Below are 16,872 nucleotides of genomic sequence, written 5' to 3'. Positions count from 1 at the left end.
TTGCAAATTAACTTATCAAACAGAAAAAAATATGTTGCCATCGTTATGTAAGGTCAGTATATTGTAACTATAGGCTCACACTAATTGAAATCTAAAACATTTGTTAACTAAAAGAGTAACCGTCATTTTAATTTTTGTTTCATAAATCTAGTACACATTAAATCCTTCATGAAATCCACCATACAGGTACTTAGTGACAGTCACACAGGCTAAGGCCTCTTTCACACATCAGTATTTTTGATCAGTATTTCATCAGTATTTGTATGCCAAAACCAGGAGTGTCTCCAAAACAAAGAACAGGAGTCAGTCTTTCAATTATATTTTTTCTCGATAAGTTCCATTCCTGGTTTTGGCATACAAACATTGATGAAAAATACTGACCAAATACTGATGTGTGAATGAGCCTTAACATAGAGTGCAATCAAAAGCGGATGCCAGCGCTATACAGTTGTGACCAAAAGTATTGATACCCCTGCAATTTTGTCAGATTTCTTCCTGAAAATGATTGCAAACACAAATTCTTTGGTATTATTATCTTCATTTAATTTGTCTTTAATGAAAAAACACAAAAGAGAATGAAGCAAAAAGCAAAACATTGATCATTTCACACAAAACTCCAAAAATGGGCCAGACAAAAGTATTGGCACCCTCAGCCTAATACTTGGTTGCACAACCTTTAGCCAAAATAACTGCGGCCAACCGCTTCCGGTAACCATCAATGAGTTTCTTACAATGCTCTGCTGGAATTTTAGACTATTCTTCTTTGGCAAACTGCTCCAGGTCCTTGATATTTGAAGGGTGCCTTCTCCAAACTGCCATTTTTAGATCTCTCCACAGGTGTTCTATGGGATTCAGGTCTGGACTCATTGCTGGCCACCTTAGAAGTCTCCAGTGCTTTCTCTTAAACCATTTTCTAGTGCTTTTTGAAGTATGTTTTGGGTCATTGTCCTGCTGGAAGACCCATGACCTCTGAGGGAGACCCAGCATTCTCACACTGGGCCCTACATTATGCTGCAAAATTTGTGAGTAGTCTTCAGACTTCATAAAGCCATGCACATGGTCAAGCAGTCCAGTGCCAGAGGCAGCAAAGCAACCCCAAAACATCAGGGAACCTCTGCCATGTTTGACTGTAGGGACCGTGTTTTTTTCTTTGAATGCCTCTTTTCCTCCTGTAAACTCTATGTTGATGCCTTTGCCCAAAAAGCTCTACTTTTGTCTCATCTGACCAGAAAACATTCTTACAAAACGTTTTAGGCTTTTTCAGGTAAGTTTTGGCAAACTCCAGCCTGGCTTTTTTATGTCTCAGGGTAAGAAGTGGGGTCTTCTTGGGTCTCCTACCATACAGTCCCTTTTCATTCAGATGCCGACGGATAGTACAGGTTGACACTGTTGTACCCTCGAACTGCAGGGCAGCTTGAACTTGTTTAGATGTTAGTTGAGGTTCTTTATCCAACATCCGCACAATCTTGCGTTGAAATCTCTTGTCAATTTTTCTTTTCCGTCCACATCTAGGGAGGTTAGCCACAGTGCCATGGGATTTTAACTTCTTGATGACACTGCGCACGGTAGACACAGGAACATTCAGGTCTTTGGAGATGGACTTGTAGCCTTGAGATTGCTCATGCTTCCTCACAATTTGGTTTCTCAAGTCCTCAGACAGTTCTTTAGTCTTCTTTCTTTTCTCCATGCTCAATGTGGTACACACAAGGACAGAGGTTGAGTCAACTTTAATCCATGTCAACTGGCTGCAAGTGTGATTTAGGTATTGCCAACACCTGTTAGGTGCCACAGGTAAGTTACAGGTGCTGTTAATTACACAAATTAGAGAAGCATCACATGATTTTTCGAACAGTGCCAATACTTTTGTCCACCCTCTTTTTTATGTTTGGTGTGGAATTATATCCAATTTGGCTTTAGGACAATTCTTGTTGTGCTTTTTCATTTAAGAAAAATTAAATGAAGATAATAATAACAAAGAATTTGTGTTTGCAATCATTTTCAGGAAGAAACAGTATTATCTGACAAAATTGCAGGGGTGTCAATACTTTTGGCCACAACTGTATGAAAGCTGATAGCCTGCGGCAATGCCTACCATTGGTGCAAGCGCCGATCATGGGCGTTTATCCTCTCTGATGCTGCTTTCAATAATGATAGCAACATCGATTTGGTTACCGAGGGAGATAGCTCCCTCTCTGCTCTGATCGGCACAATGCTATTACCATCACATTGTGCCAATGATCTCCATGGTGACCCCAAACTGAAAGACGGTTGCAGGGTCACCCATGTATGGTGGCCTGTAAACTCCTACTCAGAGCAAGAACTGACATGTTTCCTGGCTATAAAACTGTCAAACTAGTTAACTCTTGCAGTGAACACTGTAAAAAATATAAATAAAAAACGTGACAAAAACTATTCTCATTCATCATATCGCTGAACAAAATGTGGAATAAAACTTGATAAAAAGTGGAATGTAAATAAAAATAGCATAGCTGAAAATGTATTCTTGTCCCGCAATACACAAGCCGCCAAAAAATAAAAAACCTATAGCTCTAAGAATATTGCGATGCATAAGAAATTCTTTCATAAAATAGTTTTTATTTTATAAATAAAACATAAAAAATTGTATAAAAGTGGTATCGCTGTAATGGTAATGACCTGAAGAATAAAGATGTCTTATCAATTTTACCACACGGTGAATGGATTAAAAAAAAAAAAAAAAAATCAAATTCCTGAATTGCTGTTTTTTGTTAATTTTGCAGCCCAAAAATCAGAATAGAAAGTGTTTAGAAAATGTAATCTAATGGAATAATCTCGTCCAGCAAAAAACAAACCCTCATATGACTCTGCAGGCAGAAATATAGAAAAATTATACCTCTCAAAATATGGTGATGTAAAAACTTTGCATCTTTTATTGTGCGATAGCAGCCAAAGATTAAAATCCGGTCTTGCTGTGATCAAACTGATCTGAAGAATCAAGTCACCTAATCACTTATGGTGAACAGCATAAAAAATAAATTAAACCAATTCTTGACCTGCTGTTGGTTTGTTCATTCTGCTTCCCAAAGATCACAGTAAGCTTCGGCTCACATTTATCCAGCTCTCTGCGCTGAACGCTTACACCAGGGTTTCTGTGTAAATCTCTGAAATATGTGATTCAGATGGAACCCCCCCATGGAAGATTCCCTATAGTGAGGCAAATGGAGGCACTTTGGACTCTGTCTAGCCTTTGATCTGGCAGTGTCCATTTTTTTTAAGTGTGCATAAAAGCACAGTCAGCTACTTTCTTGTGCACCTCTGAAAAGAAGCGTAGAACGCAAGATAAATGTGATCCACAATATTACAGTCATATGTTAAAGTTTGGGCACCCCTATTAATGTTAACCTTTTTTCTTTATAACAATTTTGGTTTTTGCAACAGCTATTTCAGTTTCATATATCTGGATTCAAATGAGGTTTATTGTACTAACAGAAAATGTGCAATCTGCATTTAAACAAAATTTGACCGGTGCAAAAGTATGGGCACCTCAACATAAAAGTGACATTAATATTTCGTAGATCCTCCTTTTGCAAAAATAACAGCCTCTAGTTGCTTCCTGTAGCTATTAATGAGTTCCTGGATCCTGGATGAAGGTATTTGTGACCATTCCTGTTTACAAAACAATTCCAGTTCAGTTAAGTTTGATGGTCGCCGAGCATGGATAGCCCGCTTCAAATCATCCCACAGATGTTCAATGATATTCAGGTCGGGGGACTGGGATGGCCATTCCAGAACATTGTAATTGTTCCTCTGCATGAATGCCTGAGTAGATTTGGAGCGGTGTTTTGGATCATTGTCTTGCTGAAATATCCATCCCCTGCGTAACTTCAACTTCGTCACTGATTCTTGCACATTATTGTCAAGAATCTGCTGATACTGAGTTGAATCCATGCGACCCTCAACTTTAACAAGATTCCCGGTGTCGGCATTGGCCACACAGCCCCAAAGCATGATGGAACCTCCACCAAATTTTACTGTGGGTAGCAAGTGTTTTTCTTGGAATGCTGTGTTTTTTAGCCTCCATGCATAACGCCTTTTTTTATGACCAAACAACTCAATCTTTGTTTCATCAGTCCACAGGACCTTCTTCCAAAATGTAACTGGCTTGTCCAAATGTGCTTTTGCACACCTCAGGCGACTCTGTTTGTGGCGTGCTTGCAGAAACGGCTTCTTTCGCATCACTCTCCCATACAGCTTCTCCTTGTGCAAAGTGCGCTGTATTGTTGACGGATGTACAGTGACACCATCTGCAGCAAGATGATGCTGCAGGTCTTTGGAGGTGGTCTGTGGATTGTCCTTGACTGTTCTCACCATTCTTCTTCTCTGCCTTTCTGATATTTTTCTTGGCCTGCCACTTCTGGGCTTAACAAGAACTGTACCTGTGTTCTTCCATTTCCTTACTATGTTCCTCACAGTGGAAACTGACAGGTTAAATCTCTGAGACTACTTTTTGTATCCTTCCCCTGAAAAGCTATGTTGAATAATCTTTGTTTTCAGATCATTTGAGAGTTGTTTTGAGGAGCCCATGATGCCACTCTTCATAGGAGAATCAAATAGGAGAACTAGTTGCAAGTGGCCACCTTAAATACCTTTTCTCATGATTTGATACACCTGGCTATGAAGTTCAAAGCTCAATGAGGTCACAAAACCAATTTAGTGCTTCAGGAAGTCAGTAAAAAGTAGTTAGGAGTGTTCAAATCAAGAACATGATAAGGGTGCCCATACTTTTGCACCGGTCAAATTTTGTTTAAATGCAGATTGCACATTTTCTGCTAGTACAATAAACCTCATTTGAATCCAGAAATATAACTGAGTCCATCAGTTATTAGATTTATGAAACTGAAATAGCTGTTGCAAAAACCAAAATTGTTATAAAGAAAAAAGGTTAACATTAATAGGGGTGCCCAAACTTTAACATATGACTGTATGTAAAATTCTCCTAATAGAAGCTTTAGTTCATTTGACAAAAAAGTCTCCACTCAGTTCTGTCATCTGTCAATGGAAATATAAGGGGCTTACATGTTACTGGTAGTACAAATGCTCTGGAAAAGCGCTATGGTTCCTTACCCCTTAAAAGAAATCCAGCAAATTTTGCGCTCCCAAATCAAAATCAGTAATGATAAAGGTCTGCTTAACCCCTTCACAACTGATGATGTATAGGTATGTCATCGGTCATGTCCGTGTATTTGATGCGGGCTCCGGCGCTGAGCCTGCATCTTTCCCTGCATATGACAGCTTACCTGGAGAATCGTATTGGCAGGTCAATTTTAGCATTTAGTGAACATTGTACATAAAAAAATTGTGTAATAGCACTTTTTTTTTGCAATTTCACCATACTTGGGATTTGTTTCCTGTTTTCCAGTACACTGTATGGTAAAATTGATGGTGTCAATCAAAAGTGCAATCGTCAGGCAAATAGTAAGCCCTCATACAGCTATATTGATGGAAAAATAAAAAGGTTATGAAAAAGTTATGGCTCTGGGAAAAGTGGAACAAAAAATGAATGGAAAATCGCAAGGGTATGTAATGGTTAATTTACCGTGTCCATGTCTTCAGAAGCACGAGCTAGGCACAATGTACAGGCCCTACAATGTACTTGGAACTGCAATGTACAGACACTAAAATGTACAGGCACTGCAATGTAAGAGCAGTACAGTTGGAGATTTGCAATTTTCACTAAGCAACATTCACTGCTGCTTGTTTCTGGAAAACACCCATAGAGTAAAAATCATTACTACACCTATAGATAAATTCCCAGAAACGTGTAATTTCCAAAATGGTTCACTTGAGGCGGGATTCTGCTCTTCTGGCACTGAGGTGCTCTGTACATGGAGTCCGCAAAAAATTCTACGATAATTTGCTATCCAAGAGTCATACAGCGCTTCTTCTGTTTTAAGTTTCACCGTGTGGCTAAGCAGTACTGTACAGACATATATGAGGTATTGCCATGTTCAGCAGAAATTGTGTGGTAAAATATGGTGACAATTTTACCCATTTACCATGTGAAAATGTAAAATCTGGGGCTAAAATAAATTTTTTGTGACAAAAATGTAATTGTTTTCTTCACCGCCCAATGGTATAAAAATTTGTGACACACCAGTGGAGTCAATCTGATCACTGCACATTTAGATGAATTCATTCAGAGGGGCAGTTTTAAAAATTAGATTACTTATGGGGGGTCTACTGACACCGCAGAGGCTCTGTCAGTGTGACATGACACCCATACACAATAATAGCTAAATCTGCAATATAATATGGCACATCTTCCCTTCTGAGCTTTGCACTGTGCATAATAAGTATTTTTGACTACAAATGGGGTATTGGCGCACTCAGGAAAAATTGTGTTACAAATTGTACCATTCATTTTTTCCTATTTTCCCTTTTAAAAATTGAAAACTTGGGGCCAAAGCAACATTTTAGTGAAAAAAATTGTAATGTTCCATTTACACAGATTAATGTACTAATGTTATACAATTTGGTGAATCTCTGAAGGGATAAAAATGCTCACTTCACTCCTAGATGAATTCAACAGGAGGTGTAGTTTCCAAGCACTGCCGTGTGCTCAAACAGAAAATAGGGTCACTTGTAGGGCTTTCTGCTGTTTTGGCATGTCAGGGGCTTTTCAAATGTGACATAGCATTCGTAATCTATTTCAGCCAAAATTAAAAGAATTCAATTCCTTCCAAACCCTGCTGTGTGCCCAAACAGTAGTATTTTTGTACTCAGGACAAATTGCAGAACAAATTGAATTGTCCATTTTCTTTTGTTGCCCTTGTAAAAATGAAAAATTTGGGCTGAAGAAACATTCTAACAGGAAATATTTATTTTTTCATTTTCACTGTTCAACGTAATAAAATTCTGTGAAACATGTGTGGGTTCAAGGTGCTCATGAGTCACTATACCTCTAGATAAGTTCCTTTAGGGGTGTAGTTTCCAAAATATGGTCATTGTCAGGGGGTTCCACTGTTTAGGCATTTCAGGGGATGTGCAAAGGCAAAATAGCGTTCGCTATCTATTCATGCCATTTTTGCGCTCCAAAACTCAAATGGCTAAGATTCTGTTCCAAGCACTGCCGTGTGCTCAAACAGAACTTTTCCAACAGCTATGAGGTATCAGCGGACTGAGGAGAATTTGCACAACAAATTGTATGGTCCAATTTATCCTATTAACCGTATGAAATCAAAAAAATTGTAGCTAAAGCATGTTTATGGGAAACATATTTTTTCATTTTCACGGATCAAGATTCTACAATTTTGTAAAGCACTTGTGGGTTCAAGGTGCTCACCATACCTCTAGATATATTCCTTAAGGGGTCTAGTTTACAAAATGGGGTGTTTCCACTGTTTAGGCACATAAGGAGCTCTGGAAACGCTTCTGCTATCTATTCCAACCAATTTTGTACTCCAAAAGCCAAATGCTGCTCCTTCTCTTCGAACCCTGCTGTGTGCACAAAGAGTAGTTTATCACTATATAAGTGGTATCATCGTTCTCAGGAGAAATTGCACAACAAATTTTGTGTCCATTTTCTTTTGTTACCCTTGTGAAAATGCAAAATTTGGGGCTAAAACAACATTTTTTCCTTCTACATTGCTTTAATTCCTATGAAGCACCTAAGGGGTTAATAGATTTTTTCACTGTGGCTTTGAACACTTAGAGGGGTACAGGTTTTAAATTAGTGTCACTTCAAATGTAATGTGGTCCCTAAAAAAATTGGTTTTGCAAATTTTGTTGGAAAGATGAGAAATTCTTAATAAATTTTTAACCCTTCTAACAAAAAATAGGTTTAAATAAAGATGCTGATGTAAAGTAGATATGTGGTAAATCTTATTTATTAACTATTTTGTGTGATGAAAATTCAAAGTTTGAAAATTGCAAAATTTTCAAAATGTTTGCCGAATTTCCGATATGTTCACAAATAAACACAAAAAATTCAACCTAAACTTACCACTAACATAAAGTACAATGTGTCACAAAAAACATTCTCAGAATCATCTAGGATTTGTTGAAGTGTTCCAGTGCTATTAACACATAAATTGAAACTGGTCAGAATTGTAAAACATGGCCTGGAAGGTGAACACTGTTTGTCAAAGTGGTTAAAACCTTGGTAATAAATTAGCTAGATTGTTGACAGTTAAAAAGCATTTCTATAATGATCTCAATGTTCCTGGAGAATTGTATAAGGAGGGTGATAATTGTGAAAACTCTGTACAACTGATGTTTGACGAACAATATATGTGGCTTACTTTGGAGGATTTAGAAGGTGAATCAGGTGAAGTAGATTCAATTAATGTTGATACAAATGATTTCGTATTTTGAATCCACCTTTTTACCCAAAAGATTCCAAGGTAGAATGTATTTCAACTTTTCAGTCTTTAATTGAAAGAGATTTGATAGAACTTTCTAAAAAAAAATAAACAGAATGTATCACTCAAAAGAAATAATCTATCCATAGAGGATAAAAAAGCGATCACCAGCTTATCCCAAAGAGATGATCTGGTGATTAAGAAATCTGATAAAGCAGGCTGCATCCTTATGGATAAGAAACTTTATGAAAAATGTGTTTATGATATTCTGGATGATAATGAAACCTACAAAAGGATTTAATTTAACCCTACAGAATCATGCAGAAAAACCCTTGGTAAATTGGTTGAAGATGGAGAGAAAATGGGGGTGTTTTCTAAAAAAATAAGTTGCAATATTATACCTGATAATCCGATAACACCAATATTTCATGGACTTCCAAAAACCCATAAATTAGAATTTCCTACACCCCTGCGTCCCATTATATCGAGCATTTCTTCCTTGAATGAAAATTTAAGACGGTGGGTAGATTTTTATCTACAGCCATTAATTCTCAGAACCCCAGGTTATTTAATAGATTATATGAAAAATGTAAAATGGTCTGAAAAATCTAAATTCCTGTCATGTGATGTGGTAAACCTGTTTTTTGTATCGTGGTGGGAAGAAAACATTATTTTTACAGACAAAAATCCCTTCAAAAATGACATTGAACTATAAAGTATGTGAGATATTTGGATGATGTTTTATTAATATGGGTAGGGAAAGTGGAGAAAATCCCACATTTTTTATCCTATATCAATGCCAATTATGTAAATTTAAAATTTAAAAAAATTTACGTATACCGAACCACAGGATAAAATCAGTTTCTTGGATTTGTTTCTTATGTGAGATGTAAAACAACAAAAAGTCAGATATCGGAACTATAGAAAACCTATTAGTGGGAACACCACACTTAGAGCAGACAGCTGCCACCCTGCACACACTGTGAATTCAATCCCTTATGGTGAACTAAATAGAATCTATAGAAACAGCTCTGATATCACACTATTCCATGAACAAGCAGAGATAACGACATCGAGACTAATAGAAAGGGGATATAGGAAAAAACTAATTGATACCGCAATAAAAAAAAGTTCTTGTAAGAAATACTCGAGATCATGGTATAAATGGTAATAAACTAGCAACAACAAAATTTAACAAAATGAAAAATAAAACCATTTTTAGTACTCCATGTAGTTGCCAATTTCAGTAAATAAAAAATATTGTACATAGATATGTCCCTATATTATTCCAAGATCGGGACCTATATAAAATCCTGGAAAATGGATTAGTATGTGTGCCGAGAAAAGGGAGATCAATAGGTGCTACTCTTTCCCCAAGTCTATACATGCCTCCAAAAAGTGATAAAAAAAACTTGGCTAAGTTGCAAAGGTTTTTTAAAATGTGCATGTCCCAAATGCACTATGTGTCAATATACACTGCAAACGCAAAAGATTGATGTAGCCAATGATATCAAAAGAATCATTAATTGTAACACAAACCATGTTGTATATTGCATATTTTGCAAAGAATGTAAAATGAAATACATTGGCTTCACAATATGTAAATTAACCCCTTTACCCCAAAGGGTGATTTGCACGTTAATGACCGGGCCAATTTTTACAATTCTGACCACTGTCCCTTTATGAGGTAATAACTATGAAACGCTTCCATGGATACCACTGATTATGACAATGTTTTCTCGTGACATATTGTACTTCATGGTAGTGGTAAAATTTCATTCAAGTAACTTGCGTTTATTTGTGAAAAAAACCCGGAAATTTGGCAAAAATTTTGAAAATTTCGCAATTTTCCAACTTTAAATTTTTATGCCCTTAAATCATAGAGATATGGCACACAAAAAACTTAAGTAACATTTCACATATGTTTACTTTACATCAGCACAATTTTGGAACCAAAATTTTTTTTGTTAGGAAGTTATAAATGTTAAAAGTTGACCAGCGATTTCTCTTTTTTGCAACACCATTTTATTTTTACGGACCACATCACATTTGAAGTCACTTTGAGGGGTCTATATGATAGAAAATGCCTAAAAGTGACACCATTCTAAAAACTGCACCCCTCAAGGTGCTCAAAACCACATTTAAGAAGCTTATTAACCCTTCAGGTGCTTCACAGGAATTTTTTGAATGTTTTAAAAAAAATGAATATTTAACTTTTTTTCACAAAAAAATTACTTCAGGTCCAATTTTTTTTATTTTACCAAGGGTAACAGGAGAAATTGGACTGCAATAGTTATTTTGCAATTTGTCCTAAGCACGCTGATACCTGATATGTGGGGGGGAACCACTGTTTCGGTGCATGGCAGAGCTCAGAAGGGAAGGAGCGCCGTTTGACTTTTTCAATGCAAAATTGGCTGGAATTCAGATCGGACGCCATGTCACGTTTGGAGAGCCCCTGATGTACCTAAACAGTGGAAACCCCCCACAAGTGACCCCATTTTGGAAACTAGACCACCCAAGGAACTTATATAGATATGTGGTGAGAACTTTGAACCCACAAGGGCTTCACAGAAGTTTAAAACGTACAGCAGTAAAATTAAAAAATCATATTTTTTCTACAAAAATGATCTTTTCACCCCCAATTTTTATTTTCCCAAGGGTAACAGAACCCTAAAAGTTATTGTGCAATTTGTCCTTAGTATGCTGATACCCCATATGTGGGTGTAAATGACTATTTGGGCGCATGGCAGAGCTCGGAAGGGAAGCAGCGCCATTTGACTTTTTTGGCGGAATTGAGATCGGACACCATGTCGCGTTTGGAAAGCCCCTGATGTGCCAAAACAGTGGAAATCCCCACAAATGACACGATTTTAGGAACTAGACCCCCCCAAGGAACTTATCTAGATATGTGGTGAGAACTTTGAATCTCCCGGGGCTTCACAGAAGTTTGTAACGTAGTCATAAAATTAAAAAAATCACACTTTTTCCACAAAAATGATCTTTTCACCCCCAATTTTATTTTCCCAAGGGTAACAGGACCCTAAAAGTTATTGTGCAATTTGTCCTGAGTACGCTGATACCCCACATGTGGGGGTAAACCACTATTTGGGCGCATGGCAGAGCTCGGAAGGGAAACAGTGCCATTTGACTTTTTTGGCTGGAATTGGGATTGGACGCCATGCCGCGTTTGGAAAGCCCCTGATGTGCCTAAACAGTTTAAACCTCCCACAAGTGAACCCATTTTGTAAACTAGACCCCCCAAGGAACATATCTAGATGTGTGGTGAGCACTTTGAAACCCCAAGTGCTTCACAGAAGTTTAGAAAGCCCGGGCGTGAAAATAAAAAAATCACATTTTTTCCACAAACATGATCTTTTAGTCCCCAATTTTTTTATTTTCCCAAGGATAGCAGGAGAAATTGGACCACAAAAGTTGTTGTCCAATTTGTCCTGAGTATGCTGATACCCCATATGTGGGAGAAAACTACTGTATGGGCACACGTCGGGGCTCGGAAGGGAAGTAGTGACGTTTTGGAATGCAGACTTTGATTGAATGGTCTGTGGGTGTCATGTTGCATTTCGAGAGCCCCTGATGTACCTAAACAGTGGAAACCCTTCACAAGTGACCCCATTTTGGAAACTAGACCCCCTAAGGAACTTATCTAGATGTGTGGTGAGCACTTGAACCCCTCAGTGCTTCACAGACGTTTATTTTTGATGGAATTGTCTGCGGGTGTCATGTCGTGTTTGGAGAGCCTCTGATGTGCCTAAACTGTTGAAACTCCCCACAAGTGACCAAATTTTGGAAACTAGACCCCCCATGGAAATTATCTAGATGTGTGATGAGCACTTTGAATCCCCATGTGCTTCACAGAAGTTTAAAACGCCCGGGCATGAAAATAAAAAAATCATATTTTTTCCACAAACATGATCTTTTAGTCCCCAATTTTTTTATTTTTCCAAGGGTAGCAGGAGAAATTGGACCCCAAAAGTTGTTGTCCAATTTGTCTTGAGTATGCTGATACCCCATATGTGGGAGAAAACTACTGTATGGGCACACGTCGGGGCTTGGAAGTAGTGATGTTTTGGAATGCAGACTTTGACTGAATGGTCTGCGGGTGTCATGTTGCATTTGGAGAGCCCCTGATGTACCTAAACAGTGGAAACCCCCCACAAGTGACCCCATTTTGGAAACTAGACCCCCTAAGGAACTTATCTAGATGTGTGGTGAGCACTTTGAACCCCTCAGTGCTTCACAGAAGTTTAAAACGCCCGGGCATGAAAATAAAAAAATCATATTTTTTTCCACAAAAATGATATTTTTTGCGGGATGAGTTTACGTTTTTATTGCTACCATTTTTGGGCACGTGACATTTTTTGATCGCTTTTTATTCCGATTTTTGGGACGCAGAATGAACAAAAACCAGCATTTCATTAATTTCTTTTTGGGGGGTGCTTTTACACCGTTCCACGTGCGGTAAAATTGATAAGGGGGTTTTATTCTTTGGGTAAGTACAGTTACAGCGATACCTCATTTATGTCTTTTTTATGTTTTGGCGCTTTTATGCAATGAAAATAATTTTATAAAAAAAATAATTATTTTTTGCCTTGCTTTATTCTGCGAGCTATAACTTTTTTATTTTTTCACTGATGACGCTGTATTGTGGCTTGCTTTTTGCGGGACAAGATGATGTTTTCTGCGGTACCATGGATATTTATATGCTTCTTTTTATTGCACTTTTTGTTTGGCGGTATGATGATAAAGCATTATTTTTTGCTTTGTTTTTTATTTTCATTTTTTAAGGGGTTTGCTAAAGGGGTTAACTAATGGGACAGATTTATAGGACGGGTCGTTACGGACGTGGTGATACTAAATATGTGTACTTTTATTGTTTTTTTATATTTTCAAAAAATGAATTTATTAGGGAATATTTTTTTTTATTTTTTTAAAATTACTTTTACACTTTTTTTTTTTAACTTTATTATACTGTCCCAACAGTATGTCCCAACACAGATCGCTGTGACAGATTCTGTCACAGGCATTGAAGCAGACTTCCTCATGCCTGCGCTTTGCAGGCAGTGAGGAAGCCAGCTCCCTGCAGGCCCCTGATGGTCCCCGTCGCCATATTGGATCTGGGGACCTGCAGGGAAGAGGCCTCCGCAGCAGTGCTGCACATCGCGCTGCTGTGGGGGTTGCAGGGAAGCATGGAGGGAGCCCCCTCCCTTTTGATGCTTCCCTAAACCCCCGGTACACTGCGATCATGTTTGATCGCAGTGTGCCAGAGGTTAACGTGCCGGGGGCGGTTCCTGACTGCTCCTGACACATAGTGCCGGGTGTCAGCTGTGATAATCAGCTGACACCCGGCCGGGATCAGCGGCGCTCCCCACGGGGGGGCACCTCTGATCGCTTAGACGTACTATCCCATCCCCGGTCATAGGGGCCCGGGTACCATGGACGTGATAGTATGTCTAATGTCGGGTAGGGGTTAAAGAAATGGATTGCAGAACATGTTACTAGCATCAAAAATAAAAATGCATCCTATTCAGGAGCATGTAAACACTTTGTAGAGAGACATAAGGGGAAATTAACTAATTTGTCATTCTATGGGATAGAAAGAGTGGATAATCCTTTTAGAGGCAGTGAGTGGAAGAAAAAACTCCTCCTAAGAGAACTATTTTGGATCATCAAACTTGACACAAAATGCCCCAATGGTATGAACTATGGAAATGACACTTTTATCTATATTAAATTCCGGTGGTTTGATTATGGAGGTTTTTTGTTTTTTTTTTCCTTGGGATCTAGTTTGCTGATTATGCAAATTATTCTCAAAATGTGATTGATTGCTAACATGTGTGTTCATTGATCAGCGGTTGGTTACCATTTGTTTTTATACCATGTATCATAAGGAATCTGTATCTCAGTGAATAAGGGCTTTTGCCAGAAACACGTTGAGATGAATCCCTAACCTATATGATCTTTTAACATATTTGAAATAAATTTGAGGATTTTATCTATTTTTGGGACTTGCCAAAAATTTCTTTCTTATGGTTAAAACCTTATTATATGTCAAAGTGACAGCAATTTGAATGAGGGCCAAGCAGGACTGGGTCCCGAATATGGATGCCCAGCAATGGGAAGCTATATAAATGTAATGTCCAGTTCAAAGGAAGGGAGGCCACATTCTTACCTGCACTGCATGCATAAACCTGAAATGTAACAAAGAAAAAATGAACTGGAGTATAAGCTGAGTTGAGCTATTTCTATCTTGTGTCTGTTTAATAGCCAGTGTGAACATGCTCCTATATTTTGCATGCATACCAACTTATTCTCCAGTTAATTTTTCCCGGTTGGTTTATAAACCAATTTTGTGTTAATATAACACAGTAGTATATACTATCTATATATATATATATATATATATATATATATTTGGTATCAAATGAATGCTTAGTGCTTTATGCATCTTTTTTAAATTAAAACCAATCATAGTCTTCGTACAATAGGTCCAGTAAAAGGGTCATTCAAATTAAAAAAAACAAATACAAAAACAAGGGATTGATAAAAGACAGAAAAATGATTTATACTTCCCAGCTTTAATCATCTTTTAGTGCAGGCCAGAAGACATTTCATAGTTTGCTTACCTGCCAAGTAAAGTCCATTATTTGGGTGAGTGGGCCTCAACGGTCAGGTGATTGAAATAGGGTCATCATCACTTTTTGTACCTCGATAGACCACAGACCCCTCAGTTAGACAACTTCTTTTGAGTACACGCACTTGACCTAACATGAGCAAACATGCAAATGAAAAACTAAAGTAAATAATTTGCAAACAAATATCTAACATCATTGTATAATATGTGTTTAACTCAATGATACAAATGGAACAGCAAAATAACCAGACATCCTCTTTTGATACTCATTCCACAAGTCAGTATTGATGATGATGTCAACATCTTATTCATTCTCCATGTATAATGTTACAGAAAGGTCTGTGGAGAGTGCTCTCAATCACATTATGTATTTCTTCATTCTTGCGGTAATTTAATTGAGGTCCCACCTCTAGATGACACTGTTCTCCCTTCAGTATCACGGGAACCTGAAGACACTGTAAATCTTCCCATTACTGTCATAAACTGTCTAGCCACATCATTCTAACAATGGCAGTGAAACTGACCTTATTCTTTCTTTAACAAGAACATTCAAAGAATTTGTTGAATAGTTTATAAGTTCTCAAATACTGTATTTAGATCATGTTTTTCAGACCATTTTGAAACTTTTAAAATGTAAAAATATGTATTAAATTATCTTGGAAGAAAGGCTACATCTAAATCGTTATGGTTAATAGCAAGACTAAAGAAACTCAAGGTAAAAAATAAAAACAACACAAAAATGTAGACTAGCCATCATTTGAGAAACACCATTCATTAAAAGGGTTGTCGAGCCTTAGTCTACAATTCGCTCTGTGATTGCAGACTTGTGAACCCTCACATCGCATGCACTATGCACTGTGCTCCGGTGGGGTGTTACTAATGATTGTCTAGAAAACTTCTTTATGTTGGTGAGATATCTTTGCATTTGGGCACACCTTAAAGGGGTTGGCACCAGGAGCGGCGGGCCGGTGACTGCAAGTATGCAATTTGTATGCTTCCAGCCACAATTCAACTTGCCTGTGTCTGGCCTTACTCAATACATTTGCATTGAGCAAGGTCTTTCTGATGTAGATGGCATTTGACCACATGTATTCAAATTCCATACATGTGGTCACATGCCTGCCGCACCTGGTGCCAGCACTGGAGAATCTTAACAGCGCACAGAGTGACAGCAGACTTGTATTCTAAGGTCACATAACTCCTTTAGGTTGTGCCCAAATGCAAAGATACCTGTTTAGTTTGCAAAAAAGGAGGTTAAGAGGAGACTTAATAGCTGTCTACAAATATCTGAATGGGATGAAACTGAAAGGGAGAAGATACTGATTAGATATTAGAAATTTTTTTTGACAAGTGAGGATGATCAATGAGCGGAACAGACTGCCATGAGAGGTGGTGAGTTCTCCTTCAATGGAAGTCTTCAAAATGAGGCTGGACAGACATTTGTCTGAGATGGCTTAGTGAATCCTGCACTGCGCAGGGGGTTGGACACGATGACCCTTGAGGTCCCTTCCAACTCTAACATTCTATGATTCTATGATCTCACCAACACAAACAACACAGCTTTTTCTAGACAATCCTTCGACATGCTTGGGACACTTTATTCATCCAAGACTTTTGTATATACAACCTTCACAGCAAATTAGATTTATATCCTTCAGAACCTTGTCCTGTCTGCAACAAAGGAGAAATGCAGCAATTTGTTATGATTATGCCTTTACGATTCCATCAATGACAGACATCTCACCTCCCCAACAATACTACAAAGCAAAGCCACCTCTATTACACCACTACTGATTAGATGTCTTTCAGCAAACAGGGTTCAAAAAAAACCCCACATGCCTCTATTACAAATATAATAACATAATACAGAATCTGTAAGGCTGA

The 16,872-nt window shown here is 37.9% G+C and overlaps 1 long non-coding RNA gene across 2 annotated transcripts in view; it reads right to left on the bottom strand.

Moving 5' to 3' along the window:
* Positions 1-16,872, bottom strand: part of LOC141080555 (uncharacterized) — a 385,270-nt gene that overhangs the window by 266,228 nt on the left and 102,170 nt on the right. For both annotated transcript variants that reach the window (XR_012228965.1, XR_012228966.1), the window contains exon 3: positions 14,981-15,118. This is a non-coding gene — a long non-coding RNA (uncharacterized lncRNA). The remainder of the gene's footprint in view (positions 1-14,980; positions 15,119-16,872) is intronic.

This window comes from Dendrobates tinctorius, unplaced genomic scaffold (assembly GCF_039654945.1).
Source record: "Dendrobates tinctorius isolate UK_male_01 unplaced genomic scaffold, ASM3965494v1 ptg000016l, whole genome shotgun sequence".
NCBI classification, from domain to species: domain Eukaryota; kingdom Metazoa; phylum Chordata; class Amphibia; order Anura; family Dendrobatidae; genus Dendrobates; species Dendrobates tinctorius.
Note: the sequence above shows the minus strand (reverse complement) of the source record. Positions and strands in the feature narration are given on the sequence as shown.